The sequence below is a fragment of the Podarcis liolepis genome, assembly GCF_965112155.1.
Source record: "Podarcis liolepis genome assembly, chromosome: 17".
Taxonomy (NCBI): domain Eukaryota; kingdom Metazoa; phylum Chordata; class Lepidosauria; order Squamata; family Lacertidae; genus Podarcis; species Podarcis liolepis.
The window spans coordinates 37,415,091-37,430,755 of NC_139571.1; the positions used below are offsets into that span (position 1 = coordinate 37,415,091).

The 15,665-nt window shown below is 46.0% G+C and overlaps 2 long non-coding RNA genes across 2 annotated transcripts in view; one reads left to right on the plus strand and one right to left on the minus strand.

Annotated features, from left to right (window-relative positions):
- Nucleotides 1–253: 253 nt before the first annotated feature.
- LOC310696503 lies at nucleotides 254–6,580 on the minus strand. Its single transcript, XR_014520580.1, has 3 exons — nucleotides 6,402–6,580; nucleotides 3,785–4,132; nucleotides 254–693 (listed from the first exon to the last, which is right to left on the minus strand). It is a non-coding gene; the product is annotated as an uncharacterized lncRNA (long non-coding RNA).
- Nucleotides 6,581–6,700: 120 nt separating this feature from the next.
- Nucleotides 6,701–15,665, plus strand: part of LOC310696523 — a 31,393-nt gene continuing 22,428 nt past the window's right edge. The window contains exon 1 of the long non-coding RNA XR_014520606.1: nucleotides 6,701–6,761. This is a non-coding gene — a long non-coding RNA (uncharacterized lncRNA). The remainder of the gene's footprint in view (nucleotides 6,762–15,665) is intronic.

Here is a 15,665-nt window from a genome sequence, read left to right on the forward strand (position 1 = left end):
TCATCTGCAAATTTAATGATCTTATTACTGGGGTATTTGGGGGCACAGTCAGCTGTATAGAGTGTATATAAAAGCGGGCTTAACACACACAGCCGTGGCGTCCCCGTATTCGTGATGAGATCCGCAGAGACGTGGGAACCCAACCTGACCCTTTGGGAACGGTTTGATAGAAAATCTAATATCCACCTGCACAAACACAGTGGAAGTCCCAGGCCTAATAATTATGGGGTGAAACTTGAGGAAAACTTAAGACTCGAGTTAAACACCGTGTCTAATAACTAGATTGCCAGCTCTGCCGGCTATGTTCACAACTCCGTCATTTACGCAGACAGCTAGGGAGGAATTGGACAGCCGTGTCAGATCAGCCCGAAAGAGCTAATGAGCGCTTGTATGTTTGCCTGTGCCTGGGGCGAGTGTCACTGCCATGCCCAGGGGGCAGAGGATGCCAGCAGCCAGCCAACGTTGTATCCCATCTTGTGCTCACATATGCTTCATTCCGGCATCTGGTCCTCTCCTTTAATTAATGCTCGTTTCTATGTGATAGAATGTGTCCGGCCACAGCTGAGAAGGTTGAATTTGCATCCCAATGTTTGAGGCAGTGAAATTCACTATCTGTTACCAGTATGGGACCAGGAGCTAATTTTTCCAGCAGGTCCAGTTGGCTGTCAATCATACTTCTTGTTTGGCTTTTCCCTGCAAAAGATAATATGTCATGATGGCGCTGAAGATGCCTGGATATATTATTTACAGACGCTACTTTGTTTTGCTGGGCATTATAGAAGTACTTGTATATTATTGTAAACTGTTTTTATTGCATTTTAAAAACAATGTGTATTCAACACAGCACAAAGGGGACTTAGCTGCATGTATTGTTTACATTTATATATATTTATTGAATTTATATACCGGCCTATACCCGAAGGTTTCAGGGCAGTTCACCGAAAAGATCACAATATATAAAATCAAAATAAGAACAATAACCCAATAACACCCCCCAAGAGCCACGTTTTAAAAGGGTATAGGAAGTGAGAGCTGGACCATAAAGAAGGCTGACCACCAAAGAATTGATGCTTTTGAATTATGGTGCTGGAGGAGACTCTTGAGAGTCCCATGGACTGGAAGAAGATCAAACCTATCCATTCTGAAGGAAATCAGCCCTGAGTGCTCACTGGAAGGACAGATCGTGAAACTGAGGTTCCAATACTTTGGCCACCTCATGAGGAGAGAAGACTCCCTGGAGAAGACCCTGATGTTGGGAAAGATGGAGGGCACAAGGAGAAGAGGACGACAGAGGACGAGATGGTGGGACAGTGTTCTCGAAGCTACCAGCATGAGTTTGACCAAACTGCGGGAGGCAGTGGAAGACAGGAGTGCCTGGCGTGTTCTGGTCCATGGGGTCATGAAGAGTCGGACACGACTAAATGACTAAACAACAACAACAACAACAACAGGATGTCAATCAGGTCAACCAAAGGCCTGGTTAAAAAGGAACATTTTATCTTCTTTTGAAGGTAAAAGACTGTTTATGTATGCAACAACTGTGACAAGAATTCTTTTAGCCCAGAAATGAAAACCACAAGAAGTACCAACGAAAGAAGAGCGGCAAATGAAGATGATGGACTTTGCAGAACTGGCGAAGCTGACAGGAAAAATCCAAAACCAGCATGATCAAGTATTCCAAAAGGACTGGAGTAAATTTATACGATATCTGAAAGATTATTGTGTAAGCAATTAACATCACTAGCAGGGCTGTCTGAAGACTGGCAACGAGAAATTTTCTACCTTTCTATAGTTATATAAATTTCGAGTCATTCTATAATGAGTGTAATTAGAATTGGAAAACGTATAAGTTGCAATGATATACAGGTTAATTTTGAAAGCCGTGAGGTGGGAGGGAAGGAATTCAATAGGCTTTAAGAGTCAGAGTGGTATAGTGGATAATGAGTGTGTGTGTGTGTGTGTGTGTGTGTGTGTGTGTGTGTGTGTGAAAGAGAGAGAGAGAGAATGTTTTTGTCTGGCGAACCTCCCTGGGGAGAGCATTCCACAGTCAGGGAGCCACTGCAAAAAAAGGTCCATTCGTTCTTGGATTGCCACCTTCTGCACCTCTCGAGGAGGAGGCACATGAAGGAGGGCCACAGAAGATGATCTCAGGGTCCAAGAAGGATCATATGGTTATATCCCACCTTTCTTCCAGTAGGCTCGAAGTGGCAAACAGAGTTCTCTTCCCCCCGCCCCTCATTTTAACTCCCAGGTCATAATCCGACACTCTAACCCCTACACTGCGCAGTGTACGGCATTAAAAGCTTTCTGGGAAATGATAGATAATGAACTGAAAAAAATGTTTAAAATAACTTTTTCTCGCCAGAGTGGTGCATGCTCTGGTTATCTCTCACTTGGACTACTGCAATGCGCTCTATGTGGGGCTACCTTTGAAGGTGACCCAGAAACTACAACTAATCCAGAATGCGGCAGCTAGACTGGTGACTGGGAGTGGCCGCAGGGACCACATAACACCGGTCTTGAAAGACCTACATTGGCTCCCAGTACGTTTCTGAGCACAATTCAAAGTGTTGGTGTTGACCTTTAAAGCCCTAAACGGCCTCAGCCTAGTATACCTGAAGGAGCGTCTCCACCCTCATCGTTCTGCCCGGACGCTGAGGTCCAGTGCTGAGGGCCTTCTGGCGGTTCCCTCATTGTGAGAAGCAAAGCTACAGGGAACCAAGCAGAGGGCCTTCTCGGTAGTGGCACCCGCCCTGTGGAACGCCCTCCCATCGGATGTCAAAGAGATAAACAACTACCTGACATTCAGAAGACATCTTCAGGGAAGTTTTAAATGTGTGACATCTTAGTGTATTTTTGGTCTTTGTGGAAGCCGCCCAGAATGGCTGGGGAAACCCAGCCAGATGGGCGGGGTAAAAATAATAAATTATTATTATTATTAAAAAAATTATTATTATAAAAAACCCTAGAAGCTTTTTTATTAGGAATAGTAGGTACCGACATCCCAAAGGAGCAGAAAAGACTTTTTATGTATGCAACAACAGCTGCGTGGATGTTACTAGCCCAGAGATGGAAAGAAGACAAAGTCCCTACCGGAGAGGAATGTCAAGCTAAGCTGATGGACTACGCTGAAATGGCAAAACTGACCGGGAAGCTCAGGAACCAAGATGACAAAAACTTCAAAAAAGAACGGGGAAAATTTCTAATTTATTTAGGAGGCCACTGTAAGCAGATGAAAACATTAGCAGGGTTTTAACAACACTTGTAATGTAACAAATACTTTGGACAACATGGAGAGATACAAAATAAAGACTATGATAGAATATGCAGCTGAAAACGTTGACATTAGGACCCACGGAGGGGAGGGGGAGGTCTTGAGATTCAGAGAAATCTCTGTACAGTGGTACCTCGGGTTAAGTACTTAATTCGTTCCGGAGGTCCATTCTTAACCTGAAACTGTTCTTAACCTGAAGCACCACTTTAGCTAATGGGGCCTCCTGCTGCTGCTGCGCCGCCAGAGCACAATTTCTGTTCCCATCCTGAAGCAAAGTTCTTAACCTGAAGCACTATTTCTGGGTTAGCGGAGTCTGTAACCTGAAGCGTATGTAACCTGAGGCACCACTGTATATGGAAATGTATTTGCTTGTGTTATAAATTTATATTTGAAAAAAAACAAATAAAAACATCTTTTTTAAAATAATAATAATAATCTCAGATAGGAAAATAGGTCCACCCCAACCTCAATTCTCTTTCCACCATCACTCCACCTGCTGCCTAAACCTACCTGTCGAATGTGCAAGGCACTCTTGCCTGTCACGTTTCAAAATATGAAATTCAAACAAAGGCATTCCCCTGACAGCGCCAGTTTCAGAATGTTCCACTTCATCCTTTTCTTTGTTATTTGCAGCTCAGCCGCAACCATCTGCTTCAGGAATTTGCATAACCCTGGAGCGGCTGCCTCGATATGCAGATTAAGCATTCAAATAAGGCAAGGGGGCCTGCCTTCAGCCCAAGGAGAACCGCAAGGCTGGATTGGAGGCTCAAACATCACTCTCAACATTGCTCACCACAGGAAACCTCCGGGTAAAAAACACGACCATCCCTTGCTCAGTCGATGGTCTGACCCGATGAGCTGTTGTGGCAGAAAAAGAAGTGGATTTTTAGGCATGACGGCTGATGATCCAGATCAGTGACCCGGCGTGGCCTTGCATGTGTGTCACGAATGACCCAGGTTACTTTGCCAACTCAGAAACTTGGGGCTATTGGCTAAATAATAATTTTAAAAATGGTGTTGTGCTGGACACATTAGTAAACTGGCTTACAGTCTAACATAGGTAAAGGTAAAAAGGTAAAGGACCCCTGGACGGTTAAGTCCAGTCAAAGGTGACTATGGGGTTGTGGCACTCATCTCGCTTTCAGGCCGGGGGAGCCGGCGTTTGTCCCCAGACAGCTTTCCGGGTCGTAGCCAGCATGACTAAACTGCTTCTGGCAAATAGAACACCGTGACGGAAACCAGAGTGCTGTCTACCTTCCCACTGCAGTGGTACCTATTTATCTACTTGCACTGGTGCTTTCGAATTGCTAGGTTGGCAGGAGCTGGGACAGAGCAACGCTAGCTCACCAAGTCTCAGGGATTTGAACCGCTGACCTTCTGATCAGCAAGCCCAAGAGGCTCAGTGGTTTAGACAACAGTGACACCCGCATCCCTAGACACTACTAAACAGACCCATCTATGTAACCGTAACAAATTCACTTCCTTTGGTGTATTCTTGGAGACTGAAAAATCTCTCTCTGTATTTTTACATCATGCTTGAGGTGGCTGTCAAACTGGTTGCTTCCCTATTGATGAGAGCTTGTGGATTTTCCTTTACACACCTTTTCCATCCTCATGGAAGCCTCTTTTCCTCTCTTGTTCAATCTCAACACCTTCTGCAGCCAGAACTCCTTTTGCCCAGTGTGATCACCAATGGACTCTTCATGCTCCCTGGTCATCCCATCTTTCAGTTACGCTTATGTTGGCTATAGTTTTAAGACAAAACTGCCCCCTTTCCCTTATGGGGTATCCAAGAGCCCGTATAGAGTCCTTATGTAGGTTCTCTATTGGTAGGAGAAGATAACAGAGGCCAACCAAAGAATATTGAGAAGCAAGGCAGCTAGCAAGCCTGATCTTTATTAACTGTTGCAACAGGGTCCTTACTCACCACACGCAGGAGGGACCCTGAACAATGGTGCGCTAGCCCTTATATAGACTTTTGAAATTGCCCACCCTGTAGCTCGAGACCACCCCCCAGAACACCATACATACATCGCTGAAGGAGGTGGTCTCCAACAGAAATCCTGTTTGTCAGGATACCTGATAATGGTCACTAATAGCTTTACTTGGGCAGCTTGGCCATTCCTTTTGAGATGCTAAATACTTAGTTCCTGAATCCAGGTCACAGGCTCACCCTATTCATACACAAATATGTCCTTAAGACAGGATTTGTGAGCAAAGAGACAATGGGGAGACTTTTCCCATTTCCTACCTCACTGCAAAGGAATATTTGAGGTCAGTGGGAGAGTCAAAATGGTTTCAGGATTGTTCTCCTGTACTAATTCAGACACATGGTCTATATACTTATGTATGTGTTTGCCTTGTACATTTATGAACATTTAATTTATATATTTGAGACCTTAAATTCTTATAACACTATGATTATTAATGTCTTGCTTGCTTAACCCGACTACTGCCATTTTCTTTTTAAAGCAGAAAATGCCTTTGGGAGATGGGAATGCTTTTGAGCCTGCAAAGTCAGCCATTTGTAATTGATACGCACGCAACTGCTAAAGTCTCATTGCCTTATCGGCCTCTTCCAGAGTTCTATTATTATTAGTGATGAATGTTTGTCTTTTTTTTTTTTTGAAAAAAAAAGGCAATAGTTGTATCAGACACAAAGGACAAAGCAGCCAAAGGAAAAACGTGCCCCCTCACCCCCATTATACTTACATCTCAATGTAAAAAACAGCGAATCAATACTGTAGCACCTCGGGTTATGCAACCCTCAGGTTACGTAAACTTCAGGTTGCGAAAGTGGCAAACCCGGAAGTATTTGACCGGGTTTCGCCGTGCGCGCATGCGCAGAAGCGGCCTACTGCCATGCACATGCGTATAACAGTGACCCTCAGGTTGAGAAAACCTCGCGATCCAGCCGGACCTTCGGAACGGATCCCGTTCACAACCCGAGGTACCACTGTACAGCCCTGACTATTATGGGCTGTTGTTGTATTGTGAGGGGGGTGCAGTAAGGTGCATCCTTCTAACAGAAACAGAAGAAGACCAAAGCGTAGTTCATACATAAGCAATAAGGTGAAAGCCAAACAACTGAATGAATCATAATTACGATAGATGCATTGGAACTTACAGGAGCTGGGTTGTTTTAGCAGACTGAAATAGTTTACTGAAGAACTGGGTTTCCTCCAGAATGAATAGTTTTGCATCATTGAAAGGGGTCGGACACTTCCGCCAAGGGGGGAAAAAAGCAGCCCCAGGTTTTCTTCTTCTTTTTCTTCTGCCTGCTGAGCTTGTAATTGGAATTTTAATAAGCATTGTTACCTGGGGGAAGGAGGGGGTGGCAGCCTATGACATCACTCATGATCTCACAATGGAGACGTGGAGGTTTGTCCTGATTATTTAGAGGCAGCAAAACTTCCTACTTCAAAAGGACAGGGGTGTTAAGGGGCAGATTTCTCTTCATCTGACGAGACGCTTGCCTAGGAGACAGGTAGGGTTGTTAGAGAGATACCAGAGGACCAATAGATGCAAGCTCAGGAGCCTTGCTGATTTTTCTGCCCTGGTGCCTGGGCTATATTTCTCTGATCCATATTTCCCAGTGAAAGACATTATGGTCTTGCCCAGCCTGGTGTCCTTTGCTGATTGGGGCTGATGGAAGCTGTAGTCAATTTAAAAATAAAATAAAATCTGGAGGGCCCTGGGATGTGGAAAGGCGGATCGGTCATTACACAACGTAAGCTTTGCACCTGTTTACTTTCTTATTATTACTCCCACCCTGCAGAAATAGTGGAAGGTAGGTGGAAGTAGGAGGAGGGCAGAGGAGACAGGTAAGTAGTCAGTGTGGCGTAGTGGTTAAGTGTGGCAGACTCATAATCTGGTGAACCAGGTTCGCGCATAGCTGTCAACTTTCAGATTTGAAAATAAGGGATCAGCAGCTTCACCTGTCCCAGGGACAGTCCACGGGATATCTAACAATTTGGGATAGCAGTGGGAAACGATGCTGGAATAAGGGAATTTCCCGAAAAAAAAGGGAAGGTTGACAGCTATGGGTTCGCGTCTCCACTCCTCCACATGTAGCTGCTGGGTGACCTTGGGCTAGTCACACTTCTCTGAAGTCTCTCAGCCTCACTCACCTCACAGAGTGTTTGTTGTGGGGGAGGAAGGAAAAGGAGAATGTTAGCCGCTTTGAGACTCCTTCGGGTAATGATAAAGCGGGATATCAAATCCAAACTACTCCTCCTCCTCCTTCTCCTCCTCTTCTTCTTCTTCTATCACCATCAAATGCAGTTCCTTCTAGCAGCACCTGATCCAGCCTTTGCTGCTGAAATTTTATTTAAGCAATAGCAAAAGAAACTAACCTTCCCCCACCATAGCCCTGAGGATAGACTGCATGGTTTCCCAAACTTGGGTCGCCAGCTGTTTTGGGACTACAACTCCTATCATCCCTGACCCCTGGTCTTGCTAGCTAGGGATGACGGGAGTGTAGTCCAAAAACAGCTGGAGACCCAGGTTTGGGAAACACGCAGAAAACTGGGGAAAGTGATAAAAAGGTAAAGGGACCCCTGACCACTAGGTCCAGTCATGGCCGACTCTGGGGTTGCAACGCTCATCTCGCTTTATTGACCGAGGGAGCTGGCGTACAGCTTCCGGGTCATGTGGCCAGCATGACTAAGCCGCTTCTGGCGAACCAGAGCAGCACACGGAAATGCCATTTACCTTCCCGCCAGAGTGGTACCTATTTATCTACTTGCACTTTCACGTGCTTTCAAACTGCTAGGTTGGCAGGAGCAGGGACCGAGCAACGGGAGCTCACTCCGTCACAGGGATTCGAACTGCCGACCTTCTGATCGGCAAGTCCTAGGCTCTGTGGTTTAACCCACAGTGCCACCCGCGTCCCCGGGGAAACTGATAAAGTGTGCCAATTTCAATGTGATGAGGAGGAACCTGGAAATCCCATGCTGTCCACCTGCAGCTGGCACAGTAGGCAGAACAGGTCTCTCCCCTCTGCAGCCCCAAATAATCTGGTGTGAAAGGGGGGCAGATTTGGTGGGGAGGAGGCTGTGTGTATGTGTGTGTGTGTGTGTGTGTGCTATCTCGCCCTCAGGATTGTGGGTGCCCACGTTGCGATGGCCAGCGTTGACTTTTCCTCCTCCTATCTGCAATCAGCGAGGTACCCTTTTCCATGGGAGAGACTCGGACCCATAGGCAGAGAGTCTGTGCCACTGCATCAGAGCCCCACACCTGGAAAATGTGTGGGATGTAATCCATTGGAGCAGTCAAACACAGCATTCCTTGTTTCCCTAGAGTGGGCACAGGCAGGGGGAAGTTACGCCAGTGGAACTTCCTGTTCCACTGGTCTGCAGCCTCCTTCCCCTGCATGTGACCAGGGAGATGGGTGTGACCGTGGCTGACTCCATAAAAGAGCCGAGTCAAGCAGCCATATTTCTCTCCTGCTGCCATTTTCTTCTCTTGATGCTGTTCTCTTAATGTATTTTTGCTGTCTGCTGGCTTTCAGCCAGCAGCACACGACCTCAGTCTCCATATGAGATGAACTCAGTTTGTTATGTAACTACAAGCTAAATCTGCCTTTAGGGATCATAATGTGAACTGAATGTGAGTAAACGTCTTGTTACTTTTAAGGAAAGAGCCTTGTGTCTTTATTCTTTTAAGAGGAATCAAAGGGGACAACAGGAATAATCCAGTCTGATCAAGCCAGAGAGGATTGCTTAATAATAATAATAATAAATTATTTATACCCCACCCATTGAAGAGATTCAAATGAATCTGCAAACTAGCTTCATTTTGAGGGAAATCTGCTCTGCTACGTGACTCACTAGCATGAGTGAAGGAAGGATCATATTTAATCAATAGATCCTCTCCTGCTGTCCTTAACATTCCCACAAAAGGTTGCTTTGCTTGCTGGCTGCGGAGGACAGAGCTGAACTTTTTCTCTCTCTGCTGGCTTTTTTCATTGACTTTGTGGGTGCTCAGCTCCCACAATTATCTTATAGTGGGTGCCCAAGCACCCACAGCCCCCTGGCATTGGCTCCTATGGGGTGTGTGTGAAGAAGGGGAAATCCCATTGTATGAACAGAAGTTTGATCAGGAATGTTGGGTGTTGCCCTTGTCATTTTCAGCAGCGGCAAAGACAAGGATTGTTTGTTTGTGTGTGTGTGTTTTTGTGTGTGTGTTGTTGTTGTTGTTGTTGCTGCTGCTGCTGGCTCTGCAGAGCCTTCCTTCCAAATAGTTCCTTCCCCCCTTTATATGGGGGCTGGACAGGCAGATGAAGGTGATAGACTACATGGGACTGGCAGAAATGACCGGCAGAATCCAAAACCAGGGAAGAGAGACGGCGGAAGAAGATTGGAAGAAATTTAAGGACTATCTTGGGAAATACTACAAAATTAGTGAATGTTAGATTGATGTTGGATAGAATCTAAGTGGTTATCAGCTGTAATGATTAAGATAATGGGGGGGGGAAAGAAAGGTCTAAAATTAAGTGAAAATTAAGGGTGAGGATTTGCTGAATTAATAATTTGAATTGGAATACAAAAAGGGGAGGTATGAGAAGGTCCGAGAAATAAGTTAAAAGAAAATAAGTGAACGAAATTATATGTGTTTTTAATTTTTGTATTTTTGTTTTTTGTCTTTTTTGTATAACCTTTGAAAAGTTAATAAATATATTCTTTAAAAAAATTATATGGGGGCTGGATGATGAGGACTACGTAACTTGCAAACACTGCTGAGCAAGACTAGCTGATATATAAGAGTTGGTGAATAAATAAGGGAATGTTTTTATCCTTTGTGCCACTCAAGCCACTTGCCGCAGTAAACCACCCTTGTTGTCCAGCGTTTTATTTAGAGCTGCAGGAATGAAAAGCAGGGGGAAAGCTCTCCGTTTGCTCATTTTTAGCCTTGTTTGGTTGAAGTTGGTATTATTAAAAGCATGCAGAGAAGAGGGGATAATGAACTTAACTCCCCAGTGGTAATTAAGAACCTCAGTCAAGCATGAGGATGAAAGAATGAACAATCATTTCCACTGGGAAACGGGCTTAGAGAAAGAATGCGCTTTAGAGAACTCATACTTGCACAAGGCAGCCACATAAGCAAAATTATTATCTCTTAACCCCCCCCCCCCACTTTCTTCTGTGTTTGCCTCAAGCCAAATTCTCAGATAATTTTTTTTGTACCAGTTAAGTCCTTCTTGGCAGGCCTGTTTACATTGGTTCTTTTTCGGTTGTCGATAACTAGTTAGGGTTGCCATATGTCTGGGAATTCCAAGATATGTCTTCTTTTGGGGGAGCCTACATGTCCACCCGGGGGAAATTTTACACTTTAAAACAAATGTCCTGGATTTTGGCCACCCTTGTTGTTGTTGTTTAGTCATTTAGTCGTGTCCGACTCTTCGTGACTCCATGGACCAGAGCACGCCAGGCACTCCTGTCTTCCACTGCCTTCCGCAGTTTGGTCAAACTCATGCTGGTAGCTTCGAGAACACTGTCCAACCATCTCGTCTTCTGTCGTCCCCTTCTCCTTGTGCCCTCCATGTTTTCCAGGGTCTTTTCCAAGGAGTCTTCTCTTCTCATGAGGTGGCCAAAGTATTGGAGCCTCAGCTTCACGATCTGTCCTTCCAGTGAGCACTCAGGGCTGATTTCCTTCAGAATGGATAGGTTGGATCTTCTTGCAGTCCATGGGACTCTCAAGAGTCTCCTCCAGCACCACAATTCAAAACATCAATTCTTCGGCGATCAGACTTCTTTATGGTCCAGCTCTCACTTCCATACATCACTACTGGGAAAACCATAGCTTTAACTATACGGACCTTTGTTGGCAAGGTGATGTCTCTGCTTTTTAAGATGCTGTCTAGGTTTGTCATTGCTTTTCTCCCAAGAAGCAGGCGTGTTTTAATTTTGTGACTGCAGTCACCATCTGCAGTGATTTGGCCACCCTATAACTAGTCAATTCTACACCCAGAGCTCCCAGCCCCTTTCCTTGCTCCTGGGAGCTCAACTAGGAATGGTTGTGGCCTTGAAGAACACAGGAAGAAGATCTCCCCTGAATCAGATCAAAGGACCATCTCAACCCAGCGGCGGAGCTACCTGCTCCAGCTCCCAGGGCAGTGCCCATGCCATGCATCTGGGCACAAGGCAATCCAGGCCGGCCGCAATCCTGCTGGAGGTGCCATCCGGTGCGCAGTGGCAGAGCAATGTCAGGTTGACTGCCGCACCGCATTTTGTCACCCCCCTTGGAGGTGGCACCTGGGGCGCACCGCACCCACCTTGCGACGCCTCTGCCTCATCCAACCTCCTGTTTTCACATTGGCCAGCCAGTTGCCCATCGGAAACCCATGAGCATTTCAGTGATGTCAGATAGGAGATAGGAGAACTGAATTAGATGGTTATAGCAAAATATGCAGGAATGGTGGATAAACTAAATGAACCATGGAAGGCGAAGGAAGGAAGTCACTGAACGTATGGTATAATGCAAGATGTTTATTTTGAGATGCAAAATTGAAAACTTAATTATATGTACAGTGGTACCTCGGGTTAAGTACTTAATTCGTTCTGGAGGTCTGTTCTTAACCTGAAGCACCACTTAACCTGAAGCACGATTTCTGTTCTTAACCTGAAGCAAAGTTCTTAACCTGAAGCACTATTTCTGGGTTAGCGGAGTCTGTAACCTGAAGCGTATGTAACCTGAAGCATATGTAACCTGAGGTACAACTGTGTGTGTGTGTGTGTGTGTATATATATATGCTTTCGTAGATTTTCACGGGTACAGGAATGCAGGTTTTGGTGTCTTCGGGTGCAAGCCGAAAGCACCAGCCTGAAGATGACGAGTGAGACCTCGTCGAAACGTCGCCTAGACACCCCAACTCTTACACGGGAAGACACCCGAAGACACCAAAACCTGCATATATATATATATATATATATATATATATATATATATATATATGGAGACCCATCAGCAGGACCTGAGTGCAACAGCACTCTCTCTTCTTACAATTCCCAGCAACAGATTTTCAAAGTTTTACAGCTTCCAAGAGTGGAGGTAGAAAGCAGGGGTGAGCAACCTGCAGCCTAAAGGTCACTTAATTTCATGTTGCTGGCAAGGAGAGGAAAAGTGGGAGGAAAGAGGGTGGCAGAGAGAAAAGATGGCAAAGGGGAGGGCATTAGAATCCAGGACACAAAGTTGACCACAACTTATTTTTTGGGGGACACAATGGAAACTGAAAGAAGGTCCCTTGTGATGGCCTGGGATTTGGACTCGGAGGCTGAACCTGAGGAATCCCAGCCTGCGCAGGAGTCCCCGCCTCTAGGGCCGGCTGAGCCGGGGCAGGGGCTTGAACCTGAAGGGCCCTCATCTGTGCCAAATCCTCAGAAGCAGACACCAGCTGAATCCGCTCTGGCTCCAGAGGTGATCGAGGACCCATTGCCTGCAGATGCTCCTCTCCCAGCCCTGTCAGAGGAAGCTGAGGTTGCCTCTGGGTCCAGTAACCCTCCAGCCTCTCCTGAGCTGCAGAGGCTCAGGGCAGAGAGGCGGAGGGAACTAAGCTCTCGCAGGAGGATTGCTCGCCTCCAGGCCAGGAAAGGTGAGTCACCTGTGGACCAGGGCCGTCCTATGCCTCAGAGGAGGTAAAGGCCAGCCCGCCCAGTCCCAGGTTGCGGGAGCAACATCGTTGGTAACCTGTTCCTGCCGGCACCCTGACCTGCTCTCCTGCCAGAGTTCCTGACCTCACCTGACTCCTTGCTTTGGACCTCGCTTTGCCCCTGACGGACAGCCTCCATACCCTCGACCTAGGACCGGACTTAGACCATGCCACACGGTAACACCCCCCCCCCCGGACCAGTACAACAAGGCACTGGGTACAGTTTTTTCTTCAGAGTTTACTTCTGAAGCCTTTTTCACTTAGCATTCAAAGTTTACATATGTTTGCATGGATGTGTGTATTTGGGAGCAATGACCCATTGCTCCCTGCGTTCTCAGTAGATCCCACACAGTTCCCATCAGAAGTCTCTTTTATCATCAATTGCAAGATGCAATTATCCCAATTACATTGACTTTGCAAAGGGACACGCCTTATAACTTAAAAGCGTTGTTCTTGGAGAAGTGGTTTCTGAAAGCATACAACTAAGAGGAATGGCCTTTTTTTTTTTTAAAAAAAAAAATCTGAACGAAAGTGCTTTCCCCTTTCCATCTCCTCTGTATTAAGGCACCTCTATCTGGAACACAGATAATGATCAAGGAGCCTCGTTTCTCTGTTCAATAAGATGGACATGAAAAACACTTTGCCTTTTCATCATGGAAATAAAAAGGATCTGAAACTTGAAAACTCATTAGGCACGGATTGATGTTCAACTCGGCTTCCAAATGATCTTCACAGCAATGGTGTAAGAGCAAGATTTTCCCCTCGTGAAGACAATAACCCAGGCGGGTATTTTGCTGCTTGAAATCTGCTCAAAATGCAGCCCTTCTACTTTTAAGGAAATGTGAAACCATAATTGTTTTCTGTCAGACACCCATTTCTCAGAGACAGGCAACAGAGGCGCCCAAAGAAATGGTCTCTGGTCTATCAGCTAAAATCTCCCTCCCTCTCCTTAACCTGTGCATCCTATCAGATGCACAGATGATAAATTTGCATACGCAGGGAGAAAGTATCCTGACTTTTTTTTTGCTCAGATGGCATTGGTTCCCCTCATCTATTCCCTTCCCACCCAGATTTAATGAAATAGTGGTTAAGAGCAGTAGACTCGTAATCTGGGGAGCCAGGTTCGCTTCCCCGCTCCTCCACATGCAGCTGCTGGGTGACCTTGGGCCAGTCACACTTCTTTGAAGTCTCTCAGCCTCACTCACCTCACAGAGTGTTTGTTGTGGGGGAGGAAGGGAAAGGAGAATGTTAGCCGCTTTGAGACTCCTTAGGGTAGTGATAAAGCGGGATATCATACCCAAACTTTTAATTTTTAAAACTTTTCTTTTAATTTTAAAAGAGCTCTCAGAGAGGCTTAACCATGAGAAATCATTGTTAAAAAGAGATTATAGAATTGTAAAGATGGAGGGGACCGTGAGGGTCATCTGGTCCAATTGCCTGCGATGCAGGTATCTTGCGCCCAATGTGGCCAAGCCCACCCCACTGTCTCCTCTATGCAAAATCACCACCTGGCTCCTCACTCCCAGAACTCTGTCCCTCAATGCCTATAACTTCGTTGGACTGGTCATGTTGTTCAGATGCCCAGGGCCGCATTTAGATGAAGAGAGGCCCTAGGCTACCCCAACTGTGAGGCCCCCACCCCCACCCTCACAACTAGAAGAAAATGGAAGAGTGTTATAAACAAAATTGAGTGAAGCCAAGGATGATGACAGGTATTTAAAATTCTACAACTCACAATTTCTCCTCTAAAGGATGTAAGATGTTATTGTTAAATACTGGAGGCCTGGGCAGGCCGGGTCATCCTCTTATATACCTGCTGGGATTGTCAAGGCATCTGACTCTCACCTGAATCTCATAGCTCTCCTGTAGCTGCCTCTGATTGGTTACCATTTAACTCTTGGGGGGGAAATAATTAGCATCACATGGCATGTGCATGAAAGTTGCCGAACCAATTAACCAACTAGAAGGATTGCACCAGGGCAATGGATTTTATTTATATCTATAAGATTTTGCAGACTTTGGCTGTGAACTGGGGCCCTACAAAAAAACAAAAACACAAAAAACCAAGTTGTGCCCCACTGCTTCAAATTGGGCCCCACTGGCTAGCCCTGAGTCTCATAGTTGCTGGGCCTGAGTTTCCCTGCCCTTGCATGAAGTCTTGGGTTTTCAATTTTGGGAGAGGGGAGACTGTGGCACTGGGGAGATGGCAGGCTGGCGAGGACCCCTAGATGTAGAGGCCCAAGTTGTCCTGCCCTCACATGAAGTCTTGGGTTTGCAATTTTTGGGAGAGGGGAGACTGCCCGCTGGGGAGCGGGAGGGCTGGTGAGGCCCCCCTAGATTTAGAGGCGCTAGGCTTCAGCCTACTTAGCCTATACATAAATCTGGCACCCCAGATACCTGATTATCGTCTCCCAAAGCACCTACTCTATTCCAAACTTAAAAATGGAAAGCATAATGCTGGTGGTCAACAAAAGAGGTTTAAAGACTCAAGGCAAATCTTTAAAAATGTGGTATAAACACCGACAACTGGGAAACACGGGCCTGCGAGCGCTCCAGTTGGAGAACAGCTTTTACCAAAGGTGTCAAGGACTTTGAAGACGCTCGAACTCAGGATGAAAGGGAGAAATGTGCTAAGAGGAAGGCACGCTTGGCAAATCCACACCGTGAGCAACTCCCACCTGGAAACCTATGTCCCCACTGTGGAAGGATGTGTGGATCCAGAATTGGCCTCCACAGACACTT